Source organism: Panthera onca, chromosome C2 (assembly GCF_046562875.1).
Source record: "Panthera onca isolate mPanOnc1 chromosome C2, mPanOnc1 haplotype 2, whole genome shotgun sequence".
NCBI classification, from domain to species: domain Eukaryota; kingdom Metazoa; phylum Chordata; class Mammalia; order Carnivora; family Felidae; genus Panthera; species Panthera onca.
In genome coordinates, this window is record NC_138347.1 from 61,085,239 (window position 1) to 61,100,178 (window position 14,940).

The following is a 14,940-nucleotide window of genomic DNA, read 5'->3' on the forward strand; positions in this document are numbered from 1 at the left end:
AAACCTAAAATGAATTTATATGTGTTCAGAACCCATTCGGGAAAACAAACACCAATAGAAATCACTTTTCTTATATATATGGAATTATTGTGCTCATTCATTTGTGGACCTCCATAATTTTGTGCATAAGGAACCTCTATTGAGATATTTGATTTTCTTATTTTATTTCCAAAGAACATAATATATCTCCTGAATTAAAAGCAAAGGAAAATAAAGTCACTCTTAAGTACCATATTTGACCACAATGCTCTTCCAATGCTCTGCTGGCCCTTTCTCTGACCACTTCTACATGAAGTTTACCTATTTTGTTAATAACTATTTTGGTATCAAGTTCAGTAATATTCAATCTGAGAATGTTTATCTAGTCCATTAAGCCAACACCAAGAAGTCACCTTCAACCAACTGTGACCAACACAGTGAATAGTGCATTTGATTTTCACATCTCCTTTGCCTGGAACACCAGCCATGCTGAATATTCTGAGAGTAACAATGGATGGGACTTAGATTTTTCATCAGTGCTTAAAAAATAGCTGCCAAAGTCAAGACATGCAGTAACCTTCTAAGTAAGTTTGCTGGCTCCATATTGTGTTTGAAGGCACACCCCCTCCAAACGTCTGCACTCACCATCTGCTACTCAACTGCAGAATAATGCACTCAAGTCTGGTGTTGCTTGGCATAGGCAAGGATAGTCAATGTCCAACTCCATTCAGACATGTGCACCATATCAGGAACCTTATGACACAGTCCTCAACATCAATGCAGCACTTTCAAGCCCCACTGCACATCAATCAAGTATGTATGACAGTCAAGCTGATAGACAAAATCTAAGCCAACCCTAAACACCTACTGTGCATGGATCTCTCCAGTTTGCCTGCAGCTCACCTTCTATTAAGACGATAGCTTTGGCCTAGTCTTCCATGCCAAAACAAGTCCATGGAGTCACTCTGGCAAGAAGAAGGGTCTATATCAATGTCAACGAACAAGTTCCTTGCTGCCGACCCTACCATCTGTCCTCCTGCTTCCCACCTACCTTACTTTATGTGGACCTTGATGAATGGGATTCTAACAGTCCAAGATTCTAGGTTAGCCAGCCTTTGCAGATGGGGTCAACATGACTGCCCTCTGGCCAAACACCCAGGGTGACATAGCTGAAGGTTACCAAGAGAGTGCCTTTTTGCAAATTTGATATTGGAAATAAAGCAAATAAAGATGTTCCTACCTGTTTTTGAGGTTTGGGTTTGTGAAGAGAATGATATGTTCAGTGCTTAAAATGAGGATGATTTCTCTTTAAATTTTTTGAAAATATTAAAAATGCTAAAGAATAAATCCCATTTCAACACTATGGATAAGAGAAGTAAGGTAAATAAAAATAAAACTGAGGTTGTTTTAAAGTATTTACAAAGTAGGTTTGAGGAAATGACTTGAAAAATCTCAGAAATATGTAGAAATAAGACTTTATAATGTAATATTAATATAGAAATAGAACATTTCAATATACATTAGATGCAACAATATTAGAGAATAGTGTATATGCTAAATGGAGAATAATAGCTTTCAGACCTATTCTCCATCAGTTGTATAGCACTTACAGACTTCATGGCTGAACAGTAGAATTTGACAGAATTTTAAACATGAGTAGTTAATGGAGAAATCAAATTTTTTGATCTTAAAAAAGATATATGAAATACAATAAATCAATATTGCCTTAAAATTGAAAATAAACTGTTTTTGTGAACATGTTGACAAATCTTTTCAATTAGGTCATTACAAATGCACTGGAGACTGAGCCTAATGACATATAAAACCAACAGAAACACCACTATTTTCAACCCAACTCAGCTTAATAAAATGATATAATGATATGCCTTTATCTTTTCATTCAAGAGAAACTAAATGTACTTCTAGAATGGCCTCTGGACTCACCAAAAACAAAACTCTACCCTAAATTCAAAATATAGTATCATCTAGGCAATTTAGATAAGTAATAATTATAAAGTGAATCTTTACCACACCAATAAGATAATGAACGTGAAAAATATGTTACACATATTAAGTATCATACACAGAATTATTCAGAGCTTCTATCTCAGTGCTTTGTACATAGTAAGCACTTACTAAATGCTTGTAGAATTGATTAGAATTTAATTGAAAAGAGAGGTATAATGAGACTTCTATAAGTAGAATTCAGATCCTTTCAAGATCATGGGAAAAAGTTCAATCAAATTACATTACTAGGTACATCAGTTGTCTTTGATGTTATAAATCAAGATGAGCTTCTATTGTATCTAAAGAAAATTTTTGTAGGATTATCTTTGGAGAAATCACAGTGGAATAAAAAGCATGATTACTTTTAATTTCTAAATATATCCAAATTTTTTATCATTCTTTGGTCAAGTAAGATAATGCTATAGAAATCCTACATAAAACCCGAATTTACAATGTCCTGGCCTAATCATCTGGATAATCTCTTTGAATTTTCCTAAAATATGCTCCCATCCCATTTTCTATGGGAATTCTCCCACTGATTAACACAGAGAATGAGAATTTGGCCTGTGCTCTATAGACACCATTGAAATGTGGCCACCTGAGGCATGTAGGGAGGGCATCCAGCTGGCACGCCACATGTTGCCCTGGAGTAGAGTACAATAAGAGGGATATTTTGGCTAAGACTACCTGGACAATCTCTACAAAGGCCCTGATTATGAAAAGGACTTCAGTATCATCATTGTCTCTTGAGTATAATATGAGCCAAGGAAACTTCTGTTTCTAAGTTTATATATTTTACCAAAAAAAGCACTTATAAGAAAAATCAAAGAAGCCTGGGCCATTGATATCAGAATCTGAGCATTATCCATATCACTGGGGGCAACTCTTTTGATTTTGAGAACCACAGACACTTTAAAATTGATGCTAAAGCACACTAAAGACTTGACCATAAACTGCAACATAGTAAACTCTGTAAGGCAAAGGATGCAAAAACACAGAATGCAAATTTGTCTTTAGTGCAATTGCTAGATTATATATTATGAAAATCAAGAAGTTCATATACTACACATTTAAGAAATATTTGATTTTATTTGTACTTTATGCAACTTGTGGGAAAGAAAAGCCATGCATTTGAACTGCAATGCCAATGAAATAATTTTGTCAATTTTGAATCCTTTTTTTCAAAACACCATACGTGATTAGAACACATAATAATGCACTACTATTTTTGCCAATTTTCGTTTTAAAACCAAAGTTGTTTTTGTATTACATAAGCACAAAATCAGAATTTCAAAACCAGCAAACATATTTAGGAGTGAATTTTAAATTAAACCCACTTGATTCTTTGTTAGATCAACTTTGAGCGCCAGGAACATTTTTGTAAAATTCCACTGGGGTAAATAGGGTAGCTAGGAAACGCTCCTCATAGTGAGAAGAAGCATATGCATTATTTTCAAGTTTTGTTTAGATTTTTTCATCCTCCTACTGAATGGTTCTAGTGATATTTACAATACAATATGAGTATAAATCTTAAGGGATTTATGATGTCACCAAATGCTGAGAAACAATTACAGCTGGGATTTACATTTGTGTTTATGTATTATTTTGCCTATAGATTCCAAAAACCAATGAAGAAAAACTTTTGATACAAAACATATCCTGGAACTGAAAGACAGATTCCATCTATCATTATAACCAGTTGATAGTAATTCTAAGACAGAGTTTGACAGTAAGTGAAACAAACAAACATAATGGTTTAAATATGCCACTTCAGCCACTAGAGCTGTCAGTCAAGAGGCTTTTTTTTGTATCATTAATTCAATGCCATATAAATAGGAATTCTTACTTTTCAATAAATTTTGGTGACAAGTTGTCTACACAAAGAAAACCAACACCTATACGGAAACTTTTAATTTGTCATCATGAATGTCTATTTGAACTTATTTAAAATGTTATAAATGTGGGCTTAATTTACACGCATATTTTTCCCCTACAAGCTCAAGAAAATCACAATGATCACAGTGTTCCTAAGCCTAATGAGTCCCAATTTATGACAGAGAAAAATGGAAGCTCAGAGAGATAAAGAGTACTGGAAAGGATCATACTGGAAGTCCAGGAATATATTAAGTGCAGTCTCATGGAATTTTAATAAAACCATAAAAATTATCCTTTTATATTTTTCATTAACTTATCATTTTACTTAATTCAAAATATTGTGCAGGAAAGTTTTATTGCCGACTTAGGTAACTGAACATTTTTATTAATTTAATTAGGTTTTGCAATTTGTGACCAATAAGATTTGGCTTACATCTTGCCTTTTTCTTCAGGAATTTAGAGACTTTACAAATCTTAATACCCTGATGGCTACGTAAGACTTATGAGGCTAGGAAATAATGAGATTGAACTTGGCCCCTCTTCCATCTTTATTGACAGATAGCCCGAGTGCCAAAAGCCAGCGCTGCTGGTTGTCCATCATCATATCTAAATATTGATTTTCCTAAAACTTGTATTTTGAGACTTTCTTCATTTTAGAATTACAGGTAAAGTCACTTGCCTTTGATATAAACTGCATGCAATAAAGAAGGAGGCAGTCCTACACAATAAATATGTAGGGAATGGTTTTCCACCTCTGCATGTTGCAGAAAATCCCACTGAGTTAAGTAGGGTTCTACCAAGGCCACTTAAACATATTAGCCTATTATGCTCCACATTTCTTTATTGTTCTCAAAAAGCTAATGAAATGTTCCAGTGTAATGTTTATGCTGGAGCACTTTTAAAGGCATTTTCGAAGTGGTATTTCTCTCATAACTCCAGAAGGGGGTTCTACTTCCTACAAGTATTTAGTAGACCGTGCAGAGACCATGTAGTCTCATTACTGAGACTGTTTAGTTGCAAGGCTGGAGAAGAATTCTTAAAGATGATCACTTACGAGTTTCAGTGTGGGCTTTAACATCACTGTAGAGTGACAGGAATTACAAAGCTGGCAAGCACACATGGCATATTGTCCTACTGAATAGATAGATTTTTAAAACTGTGTATTGTCCATTCATAGATAACACTGACTTATATTGTCAATCTATTGGTTCAGGGTATATCAATGTAAAATTAAACAACTGGTTTTCTAGATTCAGTTCTTTTTAGAAAAATAAGAGACTACGGTCTTCTATCATGAAAACAGTCAGTATGGAGAATGAAACCCCATCAGTTACCTTAGCTGTTGGGGTGTCAGTTTCATCTGTAAGAGACAGGGATCAGACCTATTGATCTCCATGATATCTTCCAGTTCTAATATATGCTGGTTTTATGATTCCAAATACCAACACTGTGTATTGAGAAATAGCAAAGTATGCAAAGAATAAGGGAAAGAACTTCATTAAATTATTAGCTTTACAGCAAAACTGAAGTTATATAATTGTGCCTTGAGTTCTCATACACAACCACCTCACTTACTAAACATCATCAATAATATGAAAGAAAGGGTGAATGTTAAGGTCACATGTGGTAAGGTTAAGGTTAAAGCCAAGACTAAAAATATAATTAATTGAGAACTGAAAAAATTAGAAACTTCTACCAAAATAATATGTAGTATGCCTTGACAAATGACAATTCCTTATATAATCGTTCTCAATTAAAAGCAACAATTGGGAGAGATCTTGGAATTTTTTGTTTTTTATTCTCAAGAAATCATACTATAATCCTAAAAAGTATTTAACAGGAGTCATAGCTCTGACTTCTACTGGATAATGCTAAGAATATAATATCCTTATTCTTATTCTTTTTTAAAAAAATTGATATTAACATTTAATATAGATACTGCACTTAATTAATGCCAACTATGTTCCACATGGTTTATTTGCATTCACTCATGCATTCACTCATGCAATCCTTCCATCAACACTAGGGAGTAAGTACTATTAGAACACAGAATCATGGAGGTGGTTATCAGTAATGCTAGACTATCAAACTGACTTATGGGTCCCCCCACTTTTTTTCGGTGTGCAAAGCTAACATAGTGTGCCACCGTGTTTCAAGAATATCACACCTATCAAATCATTATGTTTTTGTATTCTTCCTAATATTAACCAAGAGATGTAAATTTTCCCATGTATTATTCTTCCATACATGAAAGTAGAGATTGAACAGAGATGAAATTAGGGGCGCCTGGGTGGCTTAGTTGGTTAAGGGTTCAACTCTTTTTTCAGGTCATGTCATGATCTCACGGTTTGTGAGTTCGAGCCCCACATCAGGCTCCGTGCTATTAGCATGGATTTTCTCTGTGCTATTAGCACGTACTATTAGCTTGGGATTTTCTCTCTCTTTCTCTCTCCCTTCCTGTCTCTTTGTCCATTCCCCGCTTGTGCATGCATGTTTTCTCTCAAAAGATTTTTTAAAAAGAAATAAAAGAGATGAAATTAGAAGGTACACACACTTTTTTTCTCACTATAAGCGTGAAGACATATCCATAAATTACTAGAGGCATAAAAACCAATAACCAATGAGAATGAAATGGTTTCAAATGACATTATAAGCTCTTTAATAAGTGGATTCTTATAGAGTAATGAACACTAGAATGGCACAAGGAACCTATATTTTAGTCCTGAAGCTACCACTATCAAATTGTATAATTTTGGGAAAGTTAACTTAACATTTAAGTGCATCCATTTGCTTATTTTTTTTTCTAATATGGGGAGATTTAGATCTCAAAAGTTTCCTTCCAAAAATAGCATTCTATAGCATGCTACCACAAAGTCAAGTCATGATTTGCTTTGTTTCATTTATTACATAACAGCCATTGATGTAAATGAATGGTATTATAGTCACAGCTTTAATTTACAGCAAAGATTGGGCCTGCTTTGTAATCATCTCTCTAGCTACAGCTCTGATATAATAAGGTGCTATCTTGAACATTGTGAGATATGTCATGTTCATTCCTGCTCAAGATATCTTGGCAGTAATCAGATCATATAAAAACTAAGAAGTGCATGAATACTTGGACTTAATCTCTTTTGACCTCTCCCATAATTTTTGACCTTGACTTAACTATCTCAGCCTGCTCCCCTTGACCTCTAATATTGCTAAATACTAAAGAAGTTCCTGGATATTATGTACCCAAACCAAGAGTGGCAAGCATAAAACAGGTGGAGGTAAGGGCAAGAGTATTATAATTCAGTAACATTTCTCATGCTCCCCATTATTTATTTAGTTATATTTGTTCCAGAAACTATTTTAACATATGACTATAGGAGAAGTCATGTGCAGCAGGCTGGTATTATTAAGTAAAATCAAAAAAAAAATCATGGGAACATGGAATATCAGGTTCTATCATTTAAGCATTTCTACCACTAGAAATACTTGACGACCATACCACTTTCTTTGTAATCTGGAAATTGTTTTAAGATAAAGTCAGAAAGTAAAAATCCAGTTTCTATATTGTGGGCGATCAAAGGTCATTTGAAAGGAGAGCAGAGGTCAAGAGCAAACCCCTAGGTCTACTCCAGAAATTTCACTAGAGGGTGCTCTTGGGCTTTTATGAGTTGTCAGTTCTCCAATAAGAAAACCAAGTATTGCTTAGAAAATGTTCTGCCTTCCCACAAGTTGGATTCCATCATGGAACCCATGTCCAATACCTCATTATAAATGTAAGAATACTTCAAGAAAACCTTGAGCCTGGTTCCTATTTCCCTTTGAAATTGACTTGTTTCTACTGGTATTATATTTGTAGGCTTCACAAATGTAAGACCCACGAGAGATCTCACAAGTCTTCAAAAGTCTGCATTCTAATTAGGTAACCACAGAAACTTCCTGAGAAATCAAAATGAGCTTAAATGGGGTTAACTGATGAAGCTATTTTTGCAAATGTATTTTTGCAAACACAATTTTGATCTTGTAATTGGTTCATAATTTATATATCTACTGAAAGGATTTTCATTATTCTATAGGACCTGTAGATGTAATCTTACTGTCAAACCAATCTCAAGCAATTATTTATATATTTATTATTTGTTTTAATGACAACATCTAATATTGAGCACTGAATAAGTACTCAATAAATATGTCTGTATCTTTTACTGGGTATAGAAATTTCTGCAGTATATTCCCGAGAAAATGTCATATAATTAATTCATAATCTCTACTCCATATATTAGACAATTTTCCTTTATGACTATAGTTTTCACATTTCTTGAATTTATATTAAATGACTTATTCTAATTATTCCTGATGCTAGCTTCTTTCTATATGCTTCTTGTTTTTGCTACATTCTTAAGAGAAAATGGAACATGGAAATTGTTTTCTGTGATTACCTTTTAATGTTTATTTTTTATTTATTAGGAAGACTGAACATGTTTTTTGTTTGCCTACACATTTAAAAAATGGCAATAGCATATGATCATACATGACAATGCTCTTCTTAAGAATCAAAATTAAAGTCTAAGTAAAATTCTTCTTCACCTTCAGAATGTAAAGAGTTCTGAACCACTGATGGCCACTGGCCATTATGCCTGGCATCACGGTGACCTCTCATCATGCATGCTTGCAATATTGATGGCTTTAGCATCTTTACAGTTGATCGGATAATTCTGAAGATGATTATGGAATACTAAGGCTTTGTCTGCATTTCTAATCTGGTTAAATTTGAAGTTTCATTATTCTTTAATTGAATCAAGTTAAACAGTTTCTCTCAAAAATTGGCTTGAAGCTTTTGACAAATAAATTCAGGGCCAAAGAGTAGCCCTTTATACTGCATGATTCTGTATAAAGATATGTTTTAACTTCTCATTTGATAAAAGACAAACCAGTACCATCTATGAATTCCAGCTCCTTTCAACATCCTGCATGGATTGCAACCAGCATGAAAGGTTGGGAAAATAAGTGGATTCTAAGCTTATGAGGGGCCCTCTGTGAGAAGCACCAGATATTTAAGCACGCACATCTGATACATGTTATTCCCCCAATTCAACCTGCAGAGGATAGAGTCACCAGCATATATTCAAAGTATGCTTCATCCAAGTTGGTTATAAATAAGTTTAAAGCACTCTATAAAGAATTGGCAAAATTCCCATGGATACTGTGAAAATAAAGGGAATCGATGAAAAGATATAATTATTTTAGCCCTAGGTGTAATTAATTTGTGAGTGAGGTCATTTTCTCTCAAATACATTCAAGTTTCTCCAAATACAGGTCAATGTTTGCTAGCTGATGGGAGAAAAGACCTATTTGGTTTGAGTTTGCCCACGTTCATATTCATTTCTCTATCATAGCAAAATAAAATGTCTTATAAATCTTCACATCTGCAAAGAGGGTTCAAGCTGAGGCAGAGTGACAAGTATTGCTGATTGGCAACAAGAAAACCTCTTAACTACTCATAAGTATCATTTCTATGATTTCCTATTCTAGTCTTTCTATTGGAAAGAAACAAAATAGTTCTACCTCATTTTATGAATCAGATGCACTAAAATGTTTAGCTAGAAGTTACACAGCAGATCTCAGTCTAACCTGATTATTTCACAATTAAGACACTAAAACACAGGAAAAACAAGTGGCATCCTTTCCCAGGCCATGCAGTTAGTAATGGCAGGTATTATTCAGTGCTCCTAATCCAGTGTTCTTTCTATTGCACAATTTTCCAATGCCACTTGGTTTTTCCCAAAGGATCTGTGTATCATATCATAATTTCATGTTGACTTCCATTGAAATTTCAGAGAAAGAAAAAGATATGGGGAAAATTGCTTTTAAGTAGCCAACTCTTCAATGTAGGCAACATCCCTCTGTCCAACGGTCTAGTAGTCAGGTGATCTACATGAGTTTGCATGCTCACTAAAAATGTATGCATCACAGGGGCGCCTGGGTGGCTCAGTTGGTTGAGCGGCTGACTTCAGCTCAGGTCATGATCATGCGGTTTGTGGGTTTGAGCCCCACGTCAGGCTCTGTGCCACAGCTAAGAGCCTACTTTGGATTCTGGGTCTCCCTCTCTTTCTCTGTTCCTCCCTCATTCCCTCATTCGGTCTCTCTCTCTCTTTCTCAAAAATAAATATTTTAAAAATGTATGCATCACAAAGTACAATTAATATTCTCCCTGACTACAGCACCCTCATATGTTTTCCCAGTTCCCAGCCAATGCCATACTGAATCCTGGAGGCATTCTTATTTCCCTGAAAGTCAGCCCAGCATGAAAACCCTGCTGTCTTGTGGGAAGAAGAGTGCAGGTGTACTCTTTGCTTTAAGAAGACTCAATAAGCCAAATTCTGAACTTACCAAACAGGCAAATTAGGGGGTGATTATTCACATGATAAAAGCATTCACCACAGGATGCTTTTAAATCATAAGCTGCTCTACTACATTCAACATAAGTTATATTACAAGGCTTCCTTTTCACATTCTAGAGTCCATGGTCCCTTATGCAAAAGGCGGTGAATGATTGATTGGTGGGCATAAAGTCCTACCACTTATTACCTGCTAGGCAAACCTTCCTTTTCCATACACAAGAGGAATTGGGAGTGTAGTTCATTTTTTAAAAATTAATGAATCTTCACTCTTGAAAAAAACTAGTATCTTTTGAGCACTTACTATGTGCCTGGCACAGTGCTAAGCACTTTATGTAATGATCTGATTTACGCCTCCTCACCATATGTCTAGAAGATTAATACAGTTATCCCAATTATAGATGAGGGAACTCGGAGTCAGAAAAGTTAGACTGAGTACTTAGTTAAGTACCCCGACTAAATCTAATAAAATGATACTGCCAGAATTCAATGCCAGATCTGTCAAGAGCTCTGGCCCTCACATGCCTTACAATATTATTTCAGATGAAATGTAATGTCACCCCTTACCTCTCACCTGAGCACAGCTGTACTCTGACACTCTGATGTACCCTCCCCACGCAGCAATCCTGTCTACAGCAACAGGAACCACACACGCAGCCTGTATACACAGACAGGGAACTCACTAACAAGGTGACTTATTTCGATTATCACACTGCTTTATTAAGCCAGAACTCATCTCCTTACAATTCCCACCCATGGGTCCTAACTTTATTCTGTTGTTATTGAAAATTACTAGAATCCCATTTCCCCATAGCTATCACATTCCTCCCATGGTTTCTTCTTTATCTAGGTAAAATTCTTCAGTTCTTCGAACCTTTTATTTTATATAATGGGTATGTCTGCTGTTCACACATATTCTATTCTTTCTTAAAACCGGTTCTTCTGGAGCCCTGAGAATTCATCCATGCCATTTCTAAGCAGGTATGTAATTCATAAATGCTTGGGAGGCTGCATAGCACAGTGGTTAAGGGCAGAAGCTCTGGAACCCAGACCGACTGGCTTCAAATCCAAGCTTTACCACTTACTCTGTCTGTTTCCCTGGTGAATTTACTTGATCTCCTGAGCTTCAGCTTCTTCCTTCAGTTATGAAATGAAAATAGCAATAGTACCTACTTTATATGGCTCTTATGAAGATTTAAAAGAGAGACTATAAGTAAACCAATTAGGGTCCTTCTCAGCAGGTTGTTAAATGTTTGCCATTATTATTCATGCTACAGGAGTGGGCGAACACTTAAGTGCCTAGGAAAAAATATATGGCCTACATTATTCTATGGTATTGACTTTATTGTCCAAATATAAAGAAGTCAAGCTCTGCTAGAAATGCACTCGACTAAAGACCTGCTTCTACTCCCAGCTCTTCCAAGCACTTCAACTTAAAGATCTTGGACTAGTCACCTTACCCAACTCATCTATCACACGGGAATGGGACAATCTTTCTACCTCTAAAAGGATATGGTTTTATTCTACGATTCTACAATTCTATGATTCTATTCTCCTAGGCCCTGCTTAAATTTCTTTACTAATTATGTTTGAAGACTACCATTAAAATACTAACTTTTTATCTGAACATTTATATTAATCTTTTGAGATTTCAAGCAGCTTAACTGCATTATTTCCATGAAAGAGAATAAGCCTCTAAGATTCTATAGACGGGTCTCCTGGAAAATGAAAGATGTTATAATTACATAGAAAGGAATTTAATGTTACTTTTGAGGTGATAACCCAAAGTCCTATTCTGCCAGGTCAGCAGAATCCTGCCCTCTTTCTGCCCCACTTGGCCCAGGCTGTTCTCAGTCATCTTGTTGAATCTCAGATAAACACAACTCCAGGTTTGGGTGGAATGCCAAGTTGATACAACAATCATTAATGTTCTTGTCCACAAAAGTGCATCCAGGTTGGACTGCTTCTTCCCTACCCCAAATCACTTCATTCTGTAATATATTAATGTTCAGCTAATTCTGTTATGGCTGAGTGTGCCAGTGCAACTTGTGTGCCCTATTGTTTATCTCTACATCTAATAAAGGCATGGGGACAGGTGTCAATATCCAATCAATTGTCTGTCAAAGAGTGTGACAATCTACTCTAACAAAGTAAATTCCACAAAGCAGCAACGGGACAACCCCAAGTTGACTAATGCCAAAATCTTTGACATTTTGTAACTGAGAATAATGTATTTTTCTACCAATAAAAATGGCATTATTATATTCCTAAAGCTATGAAATGTTATCTTTTCTATTTCTAGAATTCTCTATGTTCAAAGTTAACAAGTTTAATTGATTGTATTCTTAATTGCATGGACAGCTATGATATTTTAAATCTTATGGGGAGCCTGGGTGGCTCAGTCGGTTAAGCGTCCGACTTCGGCTCAGGTCATGATCTCACGGTCCGTGAGTTTGAGCCCCGCGTCGGGCTCTGTGCTGACAGCTCAGAGCCTGGAGCCTGTTTCAGATTCTGTGTCTCCCTCTCTCTGACCCTCCCCCGTTCATGCTCTGTCTCTCTCTGTCTCAAAAATAAATAAATAAATAAATAAATAAATAAATAAATAAATGTTAAAAAAAATTTAAATCTTAAATACTAATTTGTGCATTAAACTAGTCTCGCCCACTTTAGGTATGACCATTCTTGTTCGTATATAAAACAATTAATATTTTAGGCCAGTGTTCTGTTTTGGTTTTTGGTTTTGGTTTTGGTTTTGGTTGTTGTTGCTGCTGTGTGTGTGTGTGTGTGTGTGTGTGTGTGTGTGCTCTGTTTTGATAATTGACTTATAGCATCTATTTGAGAAGGTAGAAAGGTGACAACTTATTTCAGGATATCTACAATTTCATAACACTAATATGGCCTTTAAATATTCTGCTTAAATAATGTTTAAGTATCAGTCTATCTATAGCCTTTGCATTGTATAGAGGAGCTTAAAGCTGAAGTAAAGACTTCAGTAAAAAGGATCTGAACTTTATATTCTGGAAGGTAGAAATCTTAGAAAAACCAAAGAAATGAAATTAGAGATTTTGGAATTTCTGGTTTTTTTCTATACATAAGAAAATAGTGTGGTGTATATTCATTTACCAAAAAATCATAATATTATTCAGATTGTCTAATACTAATTTTGCTATACCAGCTTTGTTTTGGTTAACATTTGCATGATAACTCTGGTTATGTTTTTAACAAAATGCTCCGCAGAAATGGAGTCATTTATATGTATATTGCATTACATGTGTACAAAGTCATCCCTTAAAATGCAACACTGTTGCCTTTGAGAAATAGAATGTATACAAAATTTGTTTAAAAGATTAAATCAGGGGACACCGGGTGGCTCAGTCTGTTAAGCATTCAAATCTTGACTTCGACTCAGGTCATGATCTCATGGTGTGTGAGATTCAGCCCGCATGAGACGGGGTCCACATGGACAGGAGAATCCCTGCTTAGGATTCTCTCTCTCCCTCTTTCTTTGCCTCTGTCTCTGTCTCTGTCTCTGTCTCTCTCTCTCTCTCTTTCTCATCTCTCTCAAAATAAATAAACATTTTTTTAAAAAACAATTTTTAAAAAAAATTTTTTTTTCAACATTTATTTATTTTTGGGACAGAGAGAGACAGAGCATGAATGGGGGAGGGGCAGAGAGAGAGGGAGACACAGAATCGGAAACAGGCTCCAGGCTCTGAGCCATCAGCCCAGAGCCTGACGCGGGGCTCGAACTCACGGACTGCGAGATCGTGACCTGGCTGAAGTCGGACGCCCAACCGACTGCGCCACCCAGGCGCCCCTAAAAAACAATTTTTAAAAAACATTTTCATAGCACTTTAAGCTTCCCTAAGACTATTATTTCACTGAGTGTTTAGAGACCTTTACAGATAGGTATTATTAACTCCATTTTACAGATAGAAAAAAAAAAATAAGGCACAGAAAGGTTAAAATTAGTTGCATACAGTCAACAACTGGCAAGTAGAATATTTTAGAATGCACTGACATACTAAGTATAAGGGAAACCCATCATCTGTGTGTATTGCCCCTCGATAATACAGAAAGGTAAAACACTATCCCATCAGAGTTTTGTAACACCTATTAAACATTTTAAATCTCAGTGGCATTGTCAAGTATTTTAAATCTTAAAGAAGTAAAGAATAATAGCACCAACTTTGCATCCCTTCAAATTTGTAACCCTTGGAAACCCAAAGTAAATTTCTAACTCCTGACTTATAACCCCTCACGGAGGAAACTTAAAAGAAAACCAGAGACAAGCCCTTGGTTCATGGTGCCTATGACGCCACGGATATACAAATCTGCCCCATTTTACAGTACACAAAGAGGAATGGAATTCAGCTGTTATCAGAGATAATAATAAACTTCTGCTGGTGAGTCAGTCTCTTAGCCTCAGATTTACATTCCCACTGTCAGCAAGAGTTTTTCAGTTAAACACTTTTTAAAAGTAAAAATTCAATAAACAACGTTTATATTACCAACAGAATGTATTCTCATTGCTTTGGTGCTAAATTATCAGATTCTTTTTGACTTTGCTCTCTTATTTCTCTCTTTTGTCCATTTCTTAGCTCCCTCACCGCAACCCTTGCCGCTCTCCATACTTGCTCTCTCCCTGAAGCTGCAAACTGCCTGGACGCCTGCACCCTCACACTTCTGAGAT

The 14,940-nt window shown here is 35.7% G+C and overlaps 1 protein-coding gene across 41 annotated transcripts in view; it reads right to left on the reverse strand.

Moving 5' to 3' along the window:
- The window catches only part of ZBTB20 (zinc finger and BTB domain containing 20), a 785,665-nt gene that overhangs the window by 501,320 nt on the left and 269,405 nt on the right, over positions 1 to 14,940 (reverse strand). For 6 of the 41 annotated variants that reach the window (XM_060640805.3, XM_060640793.3, XM_078453026.2 and 3 more), the window contains one exon: positions 883 to 944. The exons of the other annotated variants lie outside the window; for them this stretch is intronic. The gene's annotated coding sequence lies outside the window, so the exon portion shown is untranslated. The remainder of the gene's footprint in view (positions 1 to 882; positions 945 to 14,940) is intronic. 41 annotated transcript variants of the gene reach the window in all.